Source organism: Arvicola amphibius, chromosome 10 (genome assembly GCF_903992535.2).
Source record: "Arvicola amphibius chromosome 10, mArvAmp1.2, whole genome shotgun sequence".
Taxonomy (NCBI): Eukaryota; Metazoa; Chordata; class Mammalia; order Rodentia; family Cricetidae; genus Arvicola; species Arvicola amphibius.
Window position 1 is genome coordinate 77,461,612 of NC_052056.1, and position 17,971 is coordinate 77,479,582.

General features: G+C 45.4%; 1 protein-coding gene across 1 annotated transcript in view; it reads right to left on the reverse strand.

The window, feature by feature from the left end:
• Positions 1-10,959: 10,959 nt before the first annotated feature.
• The window catches only part of Mapk1 (mitogen-activated protein kinase 1), a 65,316-nt gene continuing 58,304 nt past the window's right edge, over positions 10,960-17,971 (reverse strand). Inside the window, exon 9 of the mRNA XM_038345025.2 lies at positions 10,960-14,451. The gene's annotated coding sequence lies outside the window, so the exon portion shown is untranslated. The remainder of the gene's footprint in view (positions 14,452-17,971) is intronic.

The window sequence follows — 17,971 nt, forward strand, 5'->3', positions numbered from 1 at the left end:
TTCAACAAGGGCACTCTACTTCCATTAAGTCACGTCTGTCCTCCCCAGTGATTGGGTGTGCCTAGGTCGCAGGTGCTAGTCTCTAGGCCCAATATCTGAATGTGAAGCTTTTATTTAGAACCATTTTTGATACCTGAACCTGAGGAAGGCAGCAGCCATGGTGACATGCACACACAACAATGTTTTTGTCGTAATTTCCTGGATGAGAGAACAGGCAATGTGACTTTGGGGTAGACAGCAAGCCTACCTAGCTCAGACACATGGCTAGAATCTGTACAGTGTGGGGAGACACAGCTGCTGATACTTGCTCTGGTTTGGAGATGGTCTGAGTGACCTTCCAGAACTTTACATGCTGAGGTTCAATTTATACCGTGAGGCATGAGGAGAGCAGATGCTTAGGCCAATATTTAGATGGGGGTGGGGTGGGGGCAGGTGACTAAGATTATACAAAGCCGACAGGCTGCAGCTGGGATGATGTGCATTCTAAAGAGGAAAGAAGCACCCGGGAGGCAGAGGCAGGAGGATCTCTGTGAGTTTGAGGCCAGCCTGGTCTACAGAGTTCCAGAACAGTCAGGAATATACAGAGAAACCCTGTCCCAAAACCCCTCCCCCTCAAAAGAAGCAAGATGGCCAAGGCAGTGTGTGTGTGTGCTGTTTCTTGCCATATGAAACGCTATGCTAAAAAAAATTCTCACCAATTGCTATACTGCTGTGTTGACTTGCTGAGATTGCCAGCCTGATGAGAAACTGACGTGACATACTTTCTTTTTACCATGCTAAAACGCTGGCTAGTATCAACGTCTTTACCCATGCTGCCACTTTCTCTTTCATTATTTTCACGGGATATCCGATGCTGGCATCACTAAGGTGAAATTCAGTTCTCGCTGGGCCCAGGCATGCTGGCTGGCCAGGTGCACTGCATTTATTTCTAGTATATCAATGGCGCCAAGGCACACACTACAACTGTACAGCATCTGGCCTTTACCATTCCCATTTGCTGAAAGCAAAACCGCCAACAAAACAGGATTATTCACTAAAAGACATCTAATTAGCTCGGTAATCGTTAGTGGTGACAGGTGAGGGCTCTTGGCTGTTAAGCTGGAAATGAGGCAGGATTTTTTTTTTTTTTTTTTGGTTTTTCGAGACAGGGTTTCTCTGTAGCTTTGGAGCCTATCCTGGAGCTAGCTCTTGTAGACCAGGCTGGTCTCGAACTCACGGAGATCCGCCTGCCTCTGCCTCCCGAGTGCTGGGATTAAAGGCGTGCGCCACTGCCGCCCGGCTTTTTTTAATATTTATTTATTATGTATACAATATTCTGTCTGTGTGTATGCCTGCAGGCCAGAAGAGAGCACCAGACCCCATTACAGATGGTTGTGAGCCACCATGTGGTTGCTGGGAATTGAACTCAGGACCTTTGGAAGAGCAGGCAATGCTCTTAACCTCTGAGCCATCTCTCCAGCCCCGAGGCAGGATTTTTTATTGTTGATTCTTCATATGTTTTTTTCTCTCCAGCTGCATCAGCTCTTTGCATTATTGTTTCTGGTGGCTGGTGTGAAATCAGAAAAAAACCCAAGACAACGACAACAAAACCAGGCCAGCAAGATGACTCAGTGGTTCAAAGTGCTTGCTTGCCATGCAAGCGTGACAACCCACATTTCATCCTCAGACACCATGGTAGATGCACACGTGGTCAGGACAACCTATAGGAGTTGGTTTTCTCCTTCCATCCACCCCACCCACACATCAGCAGGATCTTTCCTGCGTAGCCCTGGCTGTCCTGGAACTAACAGAGGTCTGCCTAGCTCTACTTCCTGCATGCTGAATTAGAGCCTTGTTACTTTTTCCAGACAGGTTCTCTGTAGGCAGCTCAAGCTGGAGCTTGTGATTCCCATGCCTTAGCTTTGCGAGTGCTAGGATTAGAGGCCAAGAGCATCATGCTTGACCCAAGGTCTACGTAAACACACTGTATCAATGGAAGGAAGGTAGTAAAATGAAATTTTGAGACGGGCTCATCATAAAGTCCAGGCTGACCTAGAACCTGTGTCCCTCCCACCTCAGCCTCCTTTTTTGCTCTTCAACGTGTCCTTAAGTTTCTTTCTAGGTTGAAAACTTCCCTTTCTCTTGTTGCCAGGGTCACACAAAGCATTAAGCCCTTTGGCTGGGCTGGGGATGTACCTTGGTGGTAGAGCACATGCTGAGGAAATACAAACCTCAGGCATCTGTTGGGATGCTGAGGATGGTGCCTCATACAAATTCCCTGATGTAGCAGGTAAGCTACTGGTGAAGTGGAGATTGTGAAACAATCATGATCAGACTGTTCCAGAAGCAGAGCTCCCACGGGTGCAGGTTGGGGAGCTCTTGGTCTCCACTCTGGAAGACTTGCCTTTCTGTTCCACCTTGAGGAGCGGTAGTTTGGTTCTTGAGTCAGACCTGGTGGGGCTTCATCACTGGGAAGGGAAAGCGGCCCAGCTCAGCCCTGTGGTGAGCGGGCTCTGGTGACCTCAGAGACTTCTTAGGGCATGTGACCTGGTTCTTGCTGTGTGCTTGCTGCTGAGAGCGGGACGGAGATGGGGACGTCCTGGGCTGGGCAGGTCGGTGCTCACTTCTGACATCAGGGACCCGGCATGACCTGTACAATCAAGGAAAAACAAAACTCAAAGCAAGCAGGATATAGGAGAGGAGGGAAAGAGGATGTGTCGGCAAGCCTTTGGGGTAGCCATGGTGAGACAGAGCAACTTCAGGCTGAGACCGACTTGTTTGATGCTACTCAATCACAGTACAGCTGGGCCTATACAGGCTGTATGGGGGGTAACTAAGGCATGCCAGCAATTGGCCATGGCCTGGATGTGCTGCCTGGCTCTAGCTGCCAAGGTGTCCCAACAGTGGCTCCTGGTGGCCAGGGTGTACTTGTTTTTTCTTTTTTTTTTAAAAAAATATTTATTACGTATATAATGTTCTGTCTGTGTGTCTGCCTGCAGGCCAGAAGAGGGCATCAGATCTCATTTCAGATGGTTGTGAGTCACCATGTGGTTGCTGGGAATTGAACTCAGGACCTTTGGAAGAGCAGGCAATGCTCTTAACTGCTGAGCCATCTCTCCAGCCCCCGGTTTATTTGTTTTCTTCTGAGACATGTTTTTTTGCTCTCTAGTGGACATCATTCTATGACCACAACCCATTCTTTTTTTTTTTCATGGTTTATTTTTTTATATTTAAAAATTTCCATCTCCTCCCCTCCTCCTCCCCCTTCCCTCTCCTCCTCCTCACCCTTTCCTCCCCTCCCCTCCACCCATACCTCCCCTCCCCCCCCCCTCCAGGCCAAGGAGCCATCAGGGTTCCCTACTCTATGTTAAGACCAAGGTCCTCTCAACTCCCCCCAGGTCCAGGAAGGTGATCGACCAAGCTGAGAAGGCTCCCACAGAGCCCGTCCATGCAGAAGAATCAGAGCCCAGCGCCATTGTCCTTTGCTTCTCAGTCAGCCCCCACTGTTGGCCACATTCAGAGAGACGGGTTTGGTCGCATGATCCATCAGTCCCATTCCAACTGGAGTTGGTGATCTCCCATTAGTTCTGTCCCACTGTCTCCATGAGTGAACGCACCCCTCACGTTCCTGACTTTCTTTCTCATGTTCTCTCTCCTCCTGCTCCTCATCAGGACCTTGGGAGCTCAGTCCAGTGCTCCAATGTGGGGCTCTGTCATTTTCTTCATCTATCGCCAGGTGGAGGTTCCCTCACAGTCCTGACTTTCTTTCTCATGTTCTCTCTCCTTCTGCTCCTCATCAGGACCTTGGGAGCTCAGTCCGGTGCTCCAATGTGGGGCTCTGTCATTTTCTTCATCTATCGCCAGGTGGACCACAACCCATTCTTAAGTGAAAACAGCAGAAAAGCAGCCATAAAATGCCAAGTGGACTCTGCCAGTTCTACATGGCTTCAAGTCAAGCTCTGGCTGCTCCCTATGTGGGCAGAACTGCAGCCTGTATGCTGGCTGACTGTTTACAGTCTGCAAACCCGTGCCTCCAGGGTGCACAAAGAGGTGGGGCAGAAGCACACTGTTCCTTTCATGACATTGTCTACTTTTCAAAAACAAAAGATTAAAATGCTCTTTGTGTGGCTTACTCACTCACGGCTGCAGCAAATACCTCAGGCAGGCCCAGGGTTCCCAGCTTTAAATGCTATGCCTCAGCCTGTTTCCCCGGATTAATCCCTCTTATCCTTATATGAACTCCTTTAACCTTTCCTTGGGGTGGGATAGTGCCACCAACAGCCTAGTTTCCTTTGTTAAATGTTTGGGTATTGCATTTCCGTTACAACTGAACTGAGTTCAGCTAAGGCAGCTGCTCTGACAAGTAGGGATTTAAAGTTAAAAAGCAAACAAACAATAACAAAAAAGAATTACTTCATTTGTCTGTGTGAGTGCAAGTGGTTCCAAGAATCAATCTCAGGATTAATGGCAAGTGCCTCTATCCCTGAAGCTACCTCAATGGCTCAGAGATTTATTCTGAACTTAGCAGTGGCCAGGGCACCGTCCTGAGGTGCTACTCACTCCTGCATGCTATGACACTGTGATTTAAACACGCAGGCACTTCAGATTACACAGAACCCTTGCTTCTCCAGACCAATCAGGAGAGCCTGCTTCCACAAATCGTTAGTTCTTTAAGTCTTTAGGTGTCTCTCCGTTGTGTATGGCTTCTCTGTACAGGGAGGATGACCTCACCAGACAGATTCTGGACTTGACATTGGCATCTACAAAGTTGAAGCTTGGGAGCCACTCAATCTAGTTATGAAATAATCCCATGTTTTGAGAAAGTTTGTCATTTTGTGTTGGGTCTCATCTGGAGCTACTCGAGCACATGGGTCTGTTGCCAGCTCAGTCCCCCGTCCACCTCTGTCCACAGTGGATAGCTGCCTATAGCTTCACTATTTCCTTGGTTACTTCATCTTCTGTGACATTTGCTCTTCTCTGGGTTCTTCATCTTTAAGGAGTGAGAGATAGACAAGGATGGAGGTAAGCCTTCCCAGATTCCATCTCATGAAAGGCACTGGTGAGAAAGGCACCCTAAACTTGAGAAATTTGTTCTGTGGTCTTTACATGTACAATAGATGGCCAAAACAAAACAAAATTAAAAACTGGAATATTTTGGGAGTATTGGGCCTTGTGTGCAAGTAATATATACCACTAAACTACATCCCAGCCTGTGTCGGTCTAGCAACCCTGGGAGCGTTTCTACATATCCACTTGTTTTTTTACTTTGATCTTGTCTCAGTGACCCCCCAATTCTGCGCAGTCAGTTCTAAGAAATCCACATTTTCTGCTCTAGAAGGCCTTTGAGAATCTCACAATCATGGTTAGGAACACTTTAGTACTGAAAAAGGAAAGACATTAAGGGAAGAGATACAGGAATATTCTGAGAGACTAGGTGGTGTAGAATTCAAGGAAACAATGTGGCTATTTGTCTCTAAACTAACTTAGGAATGGGCCTGGGCAAATGGACAGCTACTATGTGTTCCTGAACTGCCAGTCTGTAGCAAGTCACCACCCATGGTCTTCCCTTGGGCTCAACAGCTTTGGCCCTGAACCCAGCACCCAGGCTGCTCACCTCCACTTCTTTAAATGCCTAGCTTTCACTACTACTTTCTTATACAGATAAACCCCTTGCTCTAGGATTCAGCTTCTACTCACCATTCACACATCTAAATGACTCCTCTGCTCCTGCTAAGAAACTCAAGAACAATCCAACACTTAGCCACTTAGGCTTATCTACCTGGGTTACTACTTTGTGACTGGAAGCATCACCCCAGACCCTGGCATTCACCCTTGGGGCGCCAATGGAGCATAAAGCTCCATCTCAAGCCCATTCCCCCTGGGAGTTGCCTTGGACTAGACTCCACCTCTGGGAAAGCCTGCCAAGCGCTGACCCCTCCCTAGGGAGGGTCAGGACCACCCCCACAGGCTATTTAGGCCAGAAAAAGGAACACATAGTCTTTGGGTGTTTCATGTGTGTTCTCCCTGTATCTCCTCCCCCCCCCCCCAGGTTCTGGATCACCCGAGAATGCTGCATTCATTAAACATGGGCACCTTTGATTTGGTCTGAGTTATTTTGTGTCAGCGGAGAGGCCCATCTTAAGATTTTTCCTAATGGAGGTTTCCCATGGAAAGGGTCTGTATTTTCCCTGCGGGACCAGGGCCATGTGCTGGAAAAAGCCCTTCATGCACTCTCCACCAGGCAAGATTGGCTTCAGGTGACTTCCCCTTTTAAAGTGTATGGCCAGTAGGGTTCCCGGGGTGACCCATTTGCTTTTTGGGCTTTCTGATCAAGTAGCGGCCTGCACCGGAAGCCTGACCCACACTTTCGCTGAGGTGAAGATTGCGTGGCCCAGGGATGCCTGCCATTCCAATTTTCACAGCCCCATTTTTGGCTCAAGGTCTGTCTCAGTGGATGCAGGGTGACAGACTCGAGTCACACAGGCATGTGCTTCTAATGGGTTGCTTGCGATTCCAAGCTGATTCCTAAAACACCTTTTGATGGCCTTTTAAAAAAAATCCTTTAAAATTGGGTCTAACATTTTAAGTAAACAAGGCTCCAAAAGCCCACGGTTTCTGCCACACTCCCTTGCTCTCCCATCTCCCACTGTTTGTCTCACTGTGCTAAACTACACCATGATTTTTAAGTTGGTCAGCTGACACAGGTTCCCAAGAGCTTTCTCTGTCTGTAAGAATGATGTGGCCACAGTATGTCTATGTGAGTGTGTAAATGTGTTTTCATGATGTAGACTTATGTTTCTGTGTGCTCATGTGCTTGTTTTAATATTACTCTAGACTGTAATAGCTCTGGAAAAATCCAAACACCTGAGTAGCTGCCATTTTGACTATAGCACCATCTTTAGGTAAAAGTACCTGTGTGTACTAACATTCTTTGGCTCATTAAAATATTCCTTTTAATCTTCTTACATTTACATTTACTAGCATTGGTAAACTAACTTACTGGATAAAATACACACCTAAATTTAGCTTATATGCCCAGATTAAAATAACAGGAAATGGCACCTAATTCTCAAGTGCCTCTACAGATCTGAGAATATGGCATTTAACAAAAGAGCTTCTAAAACAGACATGCCAGCTTCCGCAGCACCCTTTAGCTCCTCCAAGAAGACAGAAGACCTTTCACGTCCTGGCCTTACCATTGGGTTTGGTAAACCCACCCACACAACAAAAAGCAGCCTTTCACCTCTTCAGCTTCCTGCATGCTTCACCCAGGGAATCGATCTCATCCTGCCAAGACAGGTAGACTAAATCTTCCCCTCACAGGAAAAATCTTTGTATTCAGCAGCTAGCAGCAAGCACTGCTTCTAAGACTGGGCTAAGGAAGGGATTTGGGATTGCCTGCATAGCTAAAATGCTGTCTCATTTTTGCTAATTTAGGTACTGTTAACTTTTTACTTCATCTATGACATTTAATGAAGCTGCCTGCTAAAATACAGACAGGTGTGCCTCTTTAACAAGCTTCATAGTCAGGATTAACAATTTTCAGGTGTATCCTAAAAGCAATTGTCTCTTCCAGTTTTCTTACAGGTTCCGGGAAGTCTTGCCATGCTAACCCCAGACAGTTTCAAGCTATTTTACAGGTCCCTCCTGCTGCCTGGGCCAAGACCAACTTATAAAGCACTCTCCAGACAACACCAACAATCTGCACCAGCTACTGGGACTTCACTATTGGTATCTGCTACTGTGTCCCATCCCAAGGCTAGCCCCATTTCATAGGGCCAATAGTCACCCGCCTTCTCATCTCAAAAAGCTGCCCGAGGACTCCAGGATGACAGCAAACTGGATGCCATTCTACCCACACCTCTTGCTAAGTGTGAGTGCACCAACTTCCCAGGTCCCCCTCTTCACGTCGACCCATGCCTGCAGGAAGTAGCCAAACTTGAGCCAACACCCCTATATCCAAGGACTCTGGGATGTTTCAAAGTTAGACCCCAGCCCCCTAACATCCTTATATCCAATGAGTTTGGGATGATTGTAAACGTCACCTCAGTCTGTAGCATCTATCCTAGGGGAGCCAATGGAGCAGAAAGCTACATCTCAAGTATTCTCCCCCTGGGAATTGCCTTTGGCTGGACTCCACCTCCCAGAAAGCCCGCCAATCGCTGACCCCGGGGAGGGTTAGGACCACTCCCACAGGCTATTTAGGCCGGAAAAAGGAAAACAGTCTGTCTTTCCCCTGCCATGCTCCCGATCACCCAGGAACACTGCATTCATTAAACGTGGGCATCTCTGATTCGGTCTAATCTGTTCCAATTGAAGTTATTTTCTGTCGGCAGAAAGGCTCATCTTAAGATTATACTTAACACCTTGTTTTTTGATTTCTACTATTTCTCAAGTCTTTGTCTCCTGTACATCACTGAGCCCAAAGCCTGGGCAACCTTCCCGTCCTTGGCCAGGTCCAGCCCAGCACTATTGTCAAAAGTCCAGTCAGTCAAGGAGATCATCTCTAAACTCATATGTGGATGACAAGAACACCCCTCAGGCTGGAGGCAGGCTCAGGGACTGAGTCCTTGCTCTTGTTCATGCTGCAAGCTATAGAGTTCACCTCTAGCACTGTAAACATCAAAACCCCCAAAATAGGCACTTCCCCCATTCTCTCATAAACCCTCAAGTTTGTGAAGAGGAAATAAGGAAATTGTAAATGAAGAGAAAGCAGGAAACAAAGCAATTTCCCCAGAGACCATTGATTAAACATGCCTTGAATTTCAAAGACCACCCAACTGTTTATGTGCCCACAACCAAAGTCAGCGAAGGGTACCTAGTAGGCCCTGCTGATGTTCTCAGAAAGTAAGAAAGCTGTTTTAGCAGTGACTACTTCTCACATCCTTGTCACAATCGTTGCTTTTAAGTGAATACTTTGTGAGTCCCCACAGGAATAACCCCAAATCTACTACAGGAAAGTTTGTTGTTTTTCTTTCTGAAGAAAGGTCTTGCATTTTACAGTCAAGCAAGCGTTGTCTTTCCTTCTCTGCAGAGACAACTCTGGTGGTTTCATGAAGACACCGACGGTTCTTGAGGCAGTCAGTAGGAGGCTTTGCAGGTTCCCAGCAGGAATTTAGTGTTTTCTAGATTTACTTGAAATTAGTAAATCAGGGCAAAAACACACAGACAAGTTTCTTTTACTGGTTTTTATTTTAATTTGATAAGGTCTCCTTAAGTATTTTCGGCTGGCCCTCTTTAAAGACCAGGCTCAGTTTCCAGAGTGCTGGGATTCAATGTGTGTGCTGCCGTGCCTAGCTGCAACTGGACGATTACTGAAATGGACAGCCTCTTCTCCTCCTCCGTCCTAGCTATGTAGTGTCATTATGTGCATGGGAGACACACCCAAACTGTGCAACTAGCTCTCCTGACTTTTCTGCCCTCCTGTAAAGAGAGGGGAATCTGACTTCAGCCTCCTACCGTACCCTCTCTGCACTAAGTGTCTACACCACACCTTATCCACACTATAGCCCTATGCCCCTGGCCCTCTGCTGGTTTTCTCACTGAGTCACTGCTCCACTGCCCCCTAGAGGATAGCCTTTCATTTCTACTTCTCACAGAGGATTTTTCTCACCATTAGCTGTGATCTTTACTTCACCAAAATAAAGACATATTGTGAGGCATGAGCCTGCTGTTTCCTCCCCACCTGAAAAATTACTGGCTTTAGCCATTCTTTATGGCTGAGTCAAAGAAGCTGGCATCTATCTACTGTCCTTGTTTCACTGACTATTTTCTCTTCCCTGCTGTCTCTTTCCTCTTAGACCTGGAGAAACACAAACCGTATCACACTACTACTCCTATGGACACTCTCAGGCCCTATCCTGTTCATCTGGGTACTGGACCTCAAGGAGGACTTCTACATTTGTCTCTACCTGCTGTGACTCCACCCCCAGTCTTAGTTCAGATTAAGTATGGCAATGAAGATGCTGGTCTGTCATGGCTGTTAAGAGATGGTAAAGTAGGTCAACCATAACCATCAGGCTTCAGCAATGAACAAAGAAAATAGTCATTTCCATCGTTTTCTCCTGAAGATTTGAATGTGATATGCCAAGTGGCTCAAGATACCCTTCTGAACCATTCAGCTTAGGTGACACCATTTCCTGAGGAGTTTTCAAAGCAGAGATTTACTAGCACCATGCAACAACATGCAATGTCATAGAAACACTTAGGAAGACTTGGTACTCACTATTTGCTGTGTGGTATTGGTGATAACTACTTGAAATTTATTTTTATACCTCTGTACACATGGCATATGATACTGATTCCCTTTCACAGTTGACAGTCTGCTGCAGAGACTGAGCACAAAGAGAGCCAGTTATAGCTAAGAACAGAGGGGAAGGTGGTCAACTTGGAGTTAGTGACTAAAGTCACCCCAGCATTTAAAAAAAACTTGTCCATATCTCTAACTTGTAAATAAGTCACTGCCAACCACACTAAGAAGCCAATGCTCAAGACTTGTTAACAGTCATGAATTTCTGGTGTGAAAAGAGACTGTACCTGACGTCTGCTTGTACTGGGGCCACTGAAGGCCAGGGGATGGGGCGGGGGATGGAGGGGCCTTCTCCTTCCCCATAACCAAGGTCTCAACAGAATACTCAGTCACCCAGAGCATCAATCTGTGACTACTACTAATAGCTACAGTCAAATCAAAGTCAGCAGGCATGCTATGTGGAACGACTACACCGTACTGAACAGCACCGTTACCTGGTAACACAGTGACACAATTTAATGAGTCTAAGGAGTTTTTTTGTAATTCTTTTTACAAGTCAGGTGCCATAAACATTCAAATAATCTCTCTTAAAAAGCACGTTTACAGCATCAAAAGAATTAAAATGAAATATAAACTTCTCTTACAATTTTTATACACATTAACCAAATCACATAAATCACAGGTAAATGTTAAAGTTTAACAATATAATGAAACAACATTTAGATTCTCAATAAAATCTTCCTTCAACATTTATTTTTTTAAACTTACCATTATCCTAAATAATCTATGCATTTTGGGATACAATACCAAAAATGTACCAACAATACAAAGCAGATACAAAGCAGTGTAAGAACTTCTGGAGTGTTCCGCAGGGATAAATGGCACAAAAGGGCAACAAGCTTTAGGTAAACCTGAAGCAACCCTAGAGACTCTGATCCTGTTGTTGTTGATCCACTATGTCATGCTGGACACTGTATGAGAAGTCACACTGACTCCCCTCTTCCACGTTTCTCTTCTGGGTTTTAGGTACCATATTTCATACAGTAGCACAACAATTTTAAAGCTCAAATGCTTTAAAAATGCGTAAGCAAAAGAATTGCTAGATTTTCAAAACCATTATTACATTTACAAAAATATTTCCCTTAAACTTGGGATTGTTCCAAAACACTGATTTACAAATATAAAAGAATTATGAAGGACCCAAAGCATATGCATATATGAGTTTGTGTATTAACATACCATTACCATACTATATAAGTCACCAAAAATTCAAATGTAACTATTAATATTAACATAAGTGTTATAAGCAGATGAAACGCTCCCCTAAGTGGTCTGAACACTATGTGGCATGCAGTGTGGTCGACCTTTGTGATCCCTCAGAGACATCTGCTGTTAGTACACAGCTTTTCAAAGCCAATGGTCACCTCCACCCCACTGCACTGTCCCACTCAGGAGCAGGAATGAGGTGAGCAAGCACACATGCACACACACCATTCTTTACTGAGAGGCCTCAATGTAGGTCAGTGTTGGCTCAACATTGGGCAGAATGCTCATAATCTGTCTTGGATTGTTGGGCAGGTGTCTTCTTCAATTAACTAAAAGGAGCTTAATTTTCTCACCAGCGTTCTGCTCAAATTTTCAGACATGGAAAAACCCACCATATATACATAATGGAGGCGCTCAATGTCACCAGTGTATCTTGGAAATGTGAGAAGAACTAAAGTAATGAGTGTGATCATACACGACAGCTACCAGCTGTCACAGTCACAGTGGCTACATGGCCTCGGGTGTGTCATATGCCATGCACATAATGACAGCTACCCTAGTTGTGGCATAGCAAGTGACTGTAGGATGCAGCGAGTGGTTTCAGGCTAATCTCATCCCACAGTACCAGGATTGGGGAGCGCAGAAAGCTCAGTCTAGAAGGTGAGGTTATGGTTTCCTGATTTAGAAGATTGCAAATTAATCTCGTAATATAATATGAAAACCTTCCTTAGAAATATAAACAAGTAGGAAAACTGTCAATGCTTTAAAAAAAAAAGAAAAATGAAAACTCGCTACTAGTGTATTATTTGAGCTGAGTGGACTTCATGTGTGGAAGTGAAAGGCAGGTACTTAGGGCAAGAATCAAGATCTGGTTTGTGAGTAGTCAGCCATGCTGCAGGCAGGTGAGATGTGTGTGTCACTCTGAACCCGGCAGCAGGTACCACGGCTCCAAGGAGCCCTTCTCACAGTTCTCTAGGGTCACACAGGCAGGAAGGCCCTTTTTAGAAGGAACCAGATTCCAGCCTTGTATGTTTGGACTATGTCAGAATAATTTGCTGTCCAGAGAATGAGGAGAGGACCTTTCTTTTACTTGCTCTTTCGAGGCTGGGCTTATGTAGTCCTGGACTTCGCTATGTAAACCAGGCTGGCCTTCAATACAGAGAGCCACCTGCCTCTGCCTTCTGAGGGCTGGGACTAAAGGTGTGCACAATCACGTTTGGCAGAGGACCTAAGCCATCTTATAGAAACAGCTGTGTGGGGCAGTGCAGGGAAAGAGGTGGGGGAGGAGTGGAATGAGGCCCAGGAACATTTCTGTCTAAAGCACAGATTATAAATTGATTATGACTATCCACTTAAGACACACCGATCCAGAGGAAATCAACACTGAATCGTATCATCGGTGTAAAGATAAAGATGTACATTTATTTCCATGAGTTACAAGTGCATTGCTGTTCATACTAGCAGGCAGTCTATATAGAATCCATTCTCCATTGCTGTCAAAAAACAAGGGAGAAAAACAAAAAAGACGGCTGAGAAATAAAAAGCTAACACTAGAATTATCTTTCCTAAGTTATCTTCTGGGTAGCAATCTCTCTGTGGAAAACAACTCAGAGGTCACAATAGATTTTGCTCAATCATAGGCTATGACACTTGGACAGTGATCTCTGCACAGAAAGCCTTAACAGTCATGCAAGGGCACAGTAAGTATGGAACAAGGCAAACTTCTCACCAGAGAGCAGTGAGGGGGGTCAGGAGGCACTGTACTGGGATAACACCATCAACTCCACAGCACACAGCGCAGGAACAGAATAGAGAGGCAATCAGTAAATAGGAGAGAGCCCGAACAGTTACTGCTAGTCTTTTATGACATTAACTCAGCGGTACCAGAAACACCTCAACTTGGCAACAGAACAGAGCTTCATGATGAGAGCTCATGAAGGCTTTATTATAAGTCATTATACTGCTGAAAAGTGGGCTTGAGATGCTGACATGCTGTAAGAGAAGAACTGTACACTTTCTCATTTAAAGACGCAGCGTTCCTCTTACCTAAATCCCAAGGCAGTGAATGTGGTTACGCAAACAGCCTTCTGTGTGAAACAGCTCAAGGCATATATGGAGCTCCTCCCTGAACATCTAGGTCAGCTTGCTCTCTACTTCACCAGAAACTTCTAGAGCTCAGTGCTTATACATCTTGCAGCAAATGACAAGCACAGCTGTTACTTTAAATCTCTGGTTAAGGACAGCACCTAACATGTTGGCAAGTGCTATGCCTCCATTACAGTATAAGAAAACCTGTAGAATAACATTGCCAGTGCAAGGCTTCCTTTCTAGAAGAAGGACCAATTTTTTAGAAGCTGGGCAAATAGCACATACCTTAAATATGGAACTAACATGATACACAGAAAAATGCCCCCAAAGGACTCCCATGACGGAAGCACATGCCCCTGCAGCCTGCAATACCATCCAGGGATGTCCACAAGCTCCTGCTCTGGGTAGAGTTACTAGTCAACAGATAATGTGCAAATTTTGAGCTGTCACTGACATAAAGTGCCTTATGTAATAGCATTCTTTACTGTAAAGCGAGAGCCAGTGACTGGAGCCAGTTTGGAAAGACTCGCTCTGGTGAGGCTGCATGGTTCAGCAGGATGACATGTAAAGGATTCAGGAGAGGGAGGAACCACTGCATCTTTCAAACCAGAAAGCAGTTAGTGACTAAGCAACAGTATGCAGTAAGTGCACTCAATGTGCACACTGCTGCAGGGCACTGGTGCCAGGAAACATCTCTGGACGAAGGGATTCTGTGAAAGTATAAAAGCCACTACTACCAGAAACTGCCCCTCCAAGCAGCTCAAAGGAGTCAGAGTGGGTAAGCTGAGACGGGCTGGAGACAGGACCAGGGGTCAAGAACTGGGAGGAACACCGACATCTGAGCACGTCCAGTCCTCTGAGCCCTTGTCCTGTAAAAAAAAGACAAACTCAGGAGTAAGGATTGAACCATGTCACAATAGCAGTAACAGTACAAACAGCAAGGTAAAATGTAATGGGAATAAAGAGCCTTAAAAAGGTCACTGTACTCTCACACACACATGGCATCTCTAACATGCGGGTCCTGAAGGCTGAACGCAGCCTCATTTCACAGCCAACTTTCTTAGAGAACCCCACTCCCCAACCAGGGACGATTTCTCTGTAGCTTTGGTGCCTGTCCTGGAACTAGCTTTTTAGACAAGGCTGGCCTCAAACTCAGAGATCCGCCTGCCTCTACCTCCCGAGTGCTGGGATTAAAGGCGTGCGCCACCATTGCCCGGTTTTTCAGACAATTTTTAAGAGTTGAGTTGGTACAGTGTGGTGGTCTGATTGAAAATGCTCCTCCATATGGGAGCGGTGTCACAAAAAGTGTGGCCTTGTTGGAGGAAGTGTGTTACTTGGGGGTGGGCTTTGAGGTTTCAGAAGCTCGAGCCAGGCCCAGTGGCTCAGTCTCTTTTCCTGCTGCCTGCCAATGTGGATGTAGAACTCAGCTACCTCTCCAGCACCATGTCTTCCTGTACACTGCCATGCTGATAATGGACTAAACCTCTGAACTGTAAACCAGCCCAAACTAAATGTTTCCCTTTATAAACATTGTCAATCATGGTATCTCTTCACAGCAATAGAAACACTAAGATACGCGGTGACTAAGGGAAAACACATGCCCACATTTAATCACACTCACAGCATTGTTGGCTTTCCCTTCACTAACAATGTAGCACCCTCCACTCCCATAGCCAAACACCAGAGTTTAAAGGATCTTTTTAAAATATTGCATCTCTACTGAAAAGACCTTCCTATCTTAGAAAGTTCCCTTTCTGCTAGATGAACAGGCAGGACAGTCACCTATACTTGCAATGGGACGATGGGGTTGCTACTGCCCAAGTTTTCTCTTACTGAGAACGAACTAAGCCCTGATGGGGAGTGAGAACAGTATGCTGGGGTGCTGAAAGGTAAGAAGCTGTAGTTGGTCTCCATGCTAGAAGGTGAAATGAAGCAGTCAGGTCAATGGCTTGTCATCTATCTTCTGATCAGCAAAACATCCATCTGTCTGTGCTCAGCAAGACACCTCTCCCTCCCCTCCAGCAGCCTGAATACGGCTGGTCACCTGTAATGTCACTACAGGAAAACACAAATCATATCTCTTTTTATTTTTCTGAAGTATGTTTTTACTTGGGAGAGACCATACCCCAATCCTCTCTCACCATAATGCAGTCCAGTGATTGAGTCAGGGCCCCCAAAGCCCTGAGTATTAGGAGTTCCTGGAGGGCTTGTTCAAGTTCACACTACTGGGGGTAGACATGGCCGACACTCAGGCTCAGACATGACAGACCAGGTCAGCCTCGTTAGTACTCATCATTTTGTACTAGAAGAGAAAGCACTGCCATGTAAGTCCTATGATGTATCTGATTCTGATAAGAAAATCTAGTTGGGCTGGTATAGTGAACAAGTGCTTCTAATATTAGGAAGATCTTCTCTTTGGGATTTTACTGATTTGATATACTAGCACAAAAATCTGGCAGTGTTGCTTTGATAGGCCGCAAACAACTTCAGGGATATGGCTTTCACCTGCCACTCAAGAGACAGGGTGGAGGCCAGATGTGTGGTGGCACATGCCTTTAATCCCAGCACCCAGGAGGCAGGGGTAGGTGTTTTTCTGAGTTTGATGCCAGCCTGATCTACACAGAGTGATTTCAAGGTTGGCCAGGGACACACAGAGAAATCCTGCCACCCCCTGCAAAAGTCAGGGTGGGAAGGAGGAGTGCCATAGGTCAACTAGGCTGACAGGTTAATGAGGCCCTAAAATGCTTCTATCTTCTAGGAAACAAAGGGAGCTGAGGGTAATGCTCTTAGTAATCCACCTGCCTAAGGAAACTCATAAAGAGGCAGAGGAAGAAAGACCTACTTCTATATCTATAGAAGGGGGGGAACTGAGGAGATGGCGCTGGATGAGTATGAGGTACTGACCACACCACTTTAGATTATCACTGGAAATGCCCATAAGCAAAATGCAATTCCCCCCCCCCCCCCACACACCTTTCAGAACTGCTCTGGCCACAGATGGACACCTGAAAGCTAGCCCCAGGTAGCAGTGTTTGAGGGCACAACTAACAGTTGTGTGCCCTCCTTCTAATGTCCCTATCTCTCAGCACTCCCTATCCTCAGCTTGGAGCTTGTCTGAGCTCAAGAACATTTCTTCATACTGTTGTCAAGTTCTCAGATATATGACAAAGACTGAGGAGTATGACCACCTGCAAAATGAACCTGAGAGGACCTGTCTCTGTCACCATACACTTCAGTGCTATCTTCTGAATTTTTACTTTTTTTATTTAAAAAATATCATTTATTTTATGTGTATGGGTTTTTTATATGTGTGTACAGTGACGATGGAGCCTGCAAGAGGGAGAAGTACACCCTGGAACTGGAGTTACAGGTGGTTGTGCCATTCCCCTGGCCCTTTATTTTTATGTTAAAGGAATAAACTGTAAGTCAGTCTAGACAGCAATTTCTCCTTGAAATGTATGGAACAAATGAGATGGGTTAATAGGTAGACGGCGAAAGAGACAGACTGGTAAGAGGAGAGAGTGAGTGCAGTCAAACGTCCACGGCACCTGGTGGTGGAATATGAGTATTTACTTTAAAATTTTTTTAATTATTCAGAATAGTTGAAAATTGTCATTGAAAGCACTCTGAAAATACCAAGCTTTAAGCATATATGGTTCTCCAACACTAAACTGCTGTAATAATATTATTGGCTTCTTGTCAACACTCAACACCACCTTAGCATCATCGTGGCTGTTTGTCTGCAGTGGCCATGGACGGACACGACTGTTTGCAAGGCTATCACCAGCCCCTTTCAAGCTGCTTCTCTAAGTCTTTTCCCTTGTAAGTACTTCAGCCCATCTAGAACACTTTACCTCACTGTTTTACATTCTAACATAAATTATATTTTCTCTTCTTTTACCATATTCTCCCTTAAGTTCTTGTACCTAAGTTCATGAAGTTCAGTCCAGGAACATACAGATCCTTCTGAGAGATCAGTCTAGACTTTGCCTCAAGAAAGCTTTTCTCAGTTCTCTAGCCCATACTCCATGTGTGAACCAACAACAGTGGCATCTGGCACAGTGACATCTGTCAATCAGGTCCATCAGGAGATTCTCTAGCATAAGTACTTGGGCTATTTCTTTTGGATCTCATCTGGGGAGACAATTGGAAAACTCAAACATTGTGGATTACTTCTTCTGCAGCTGTACTTTATTCAAGAGGGAATCTGCCCAAGAACACAGAACGGACAAGAACTGCAAGATTAACAGAGCTGTCAACAAGGCCCATTAATCCCCTTGAGTACAGACAAAAGGGACAAGTAATCCCTAATAAAACTTGGTACTGTGGTGATGGTGTGATGGAGTGGATGGGAAGGAACATGACTCCTAAAGAGTAAGTTAACTTTCA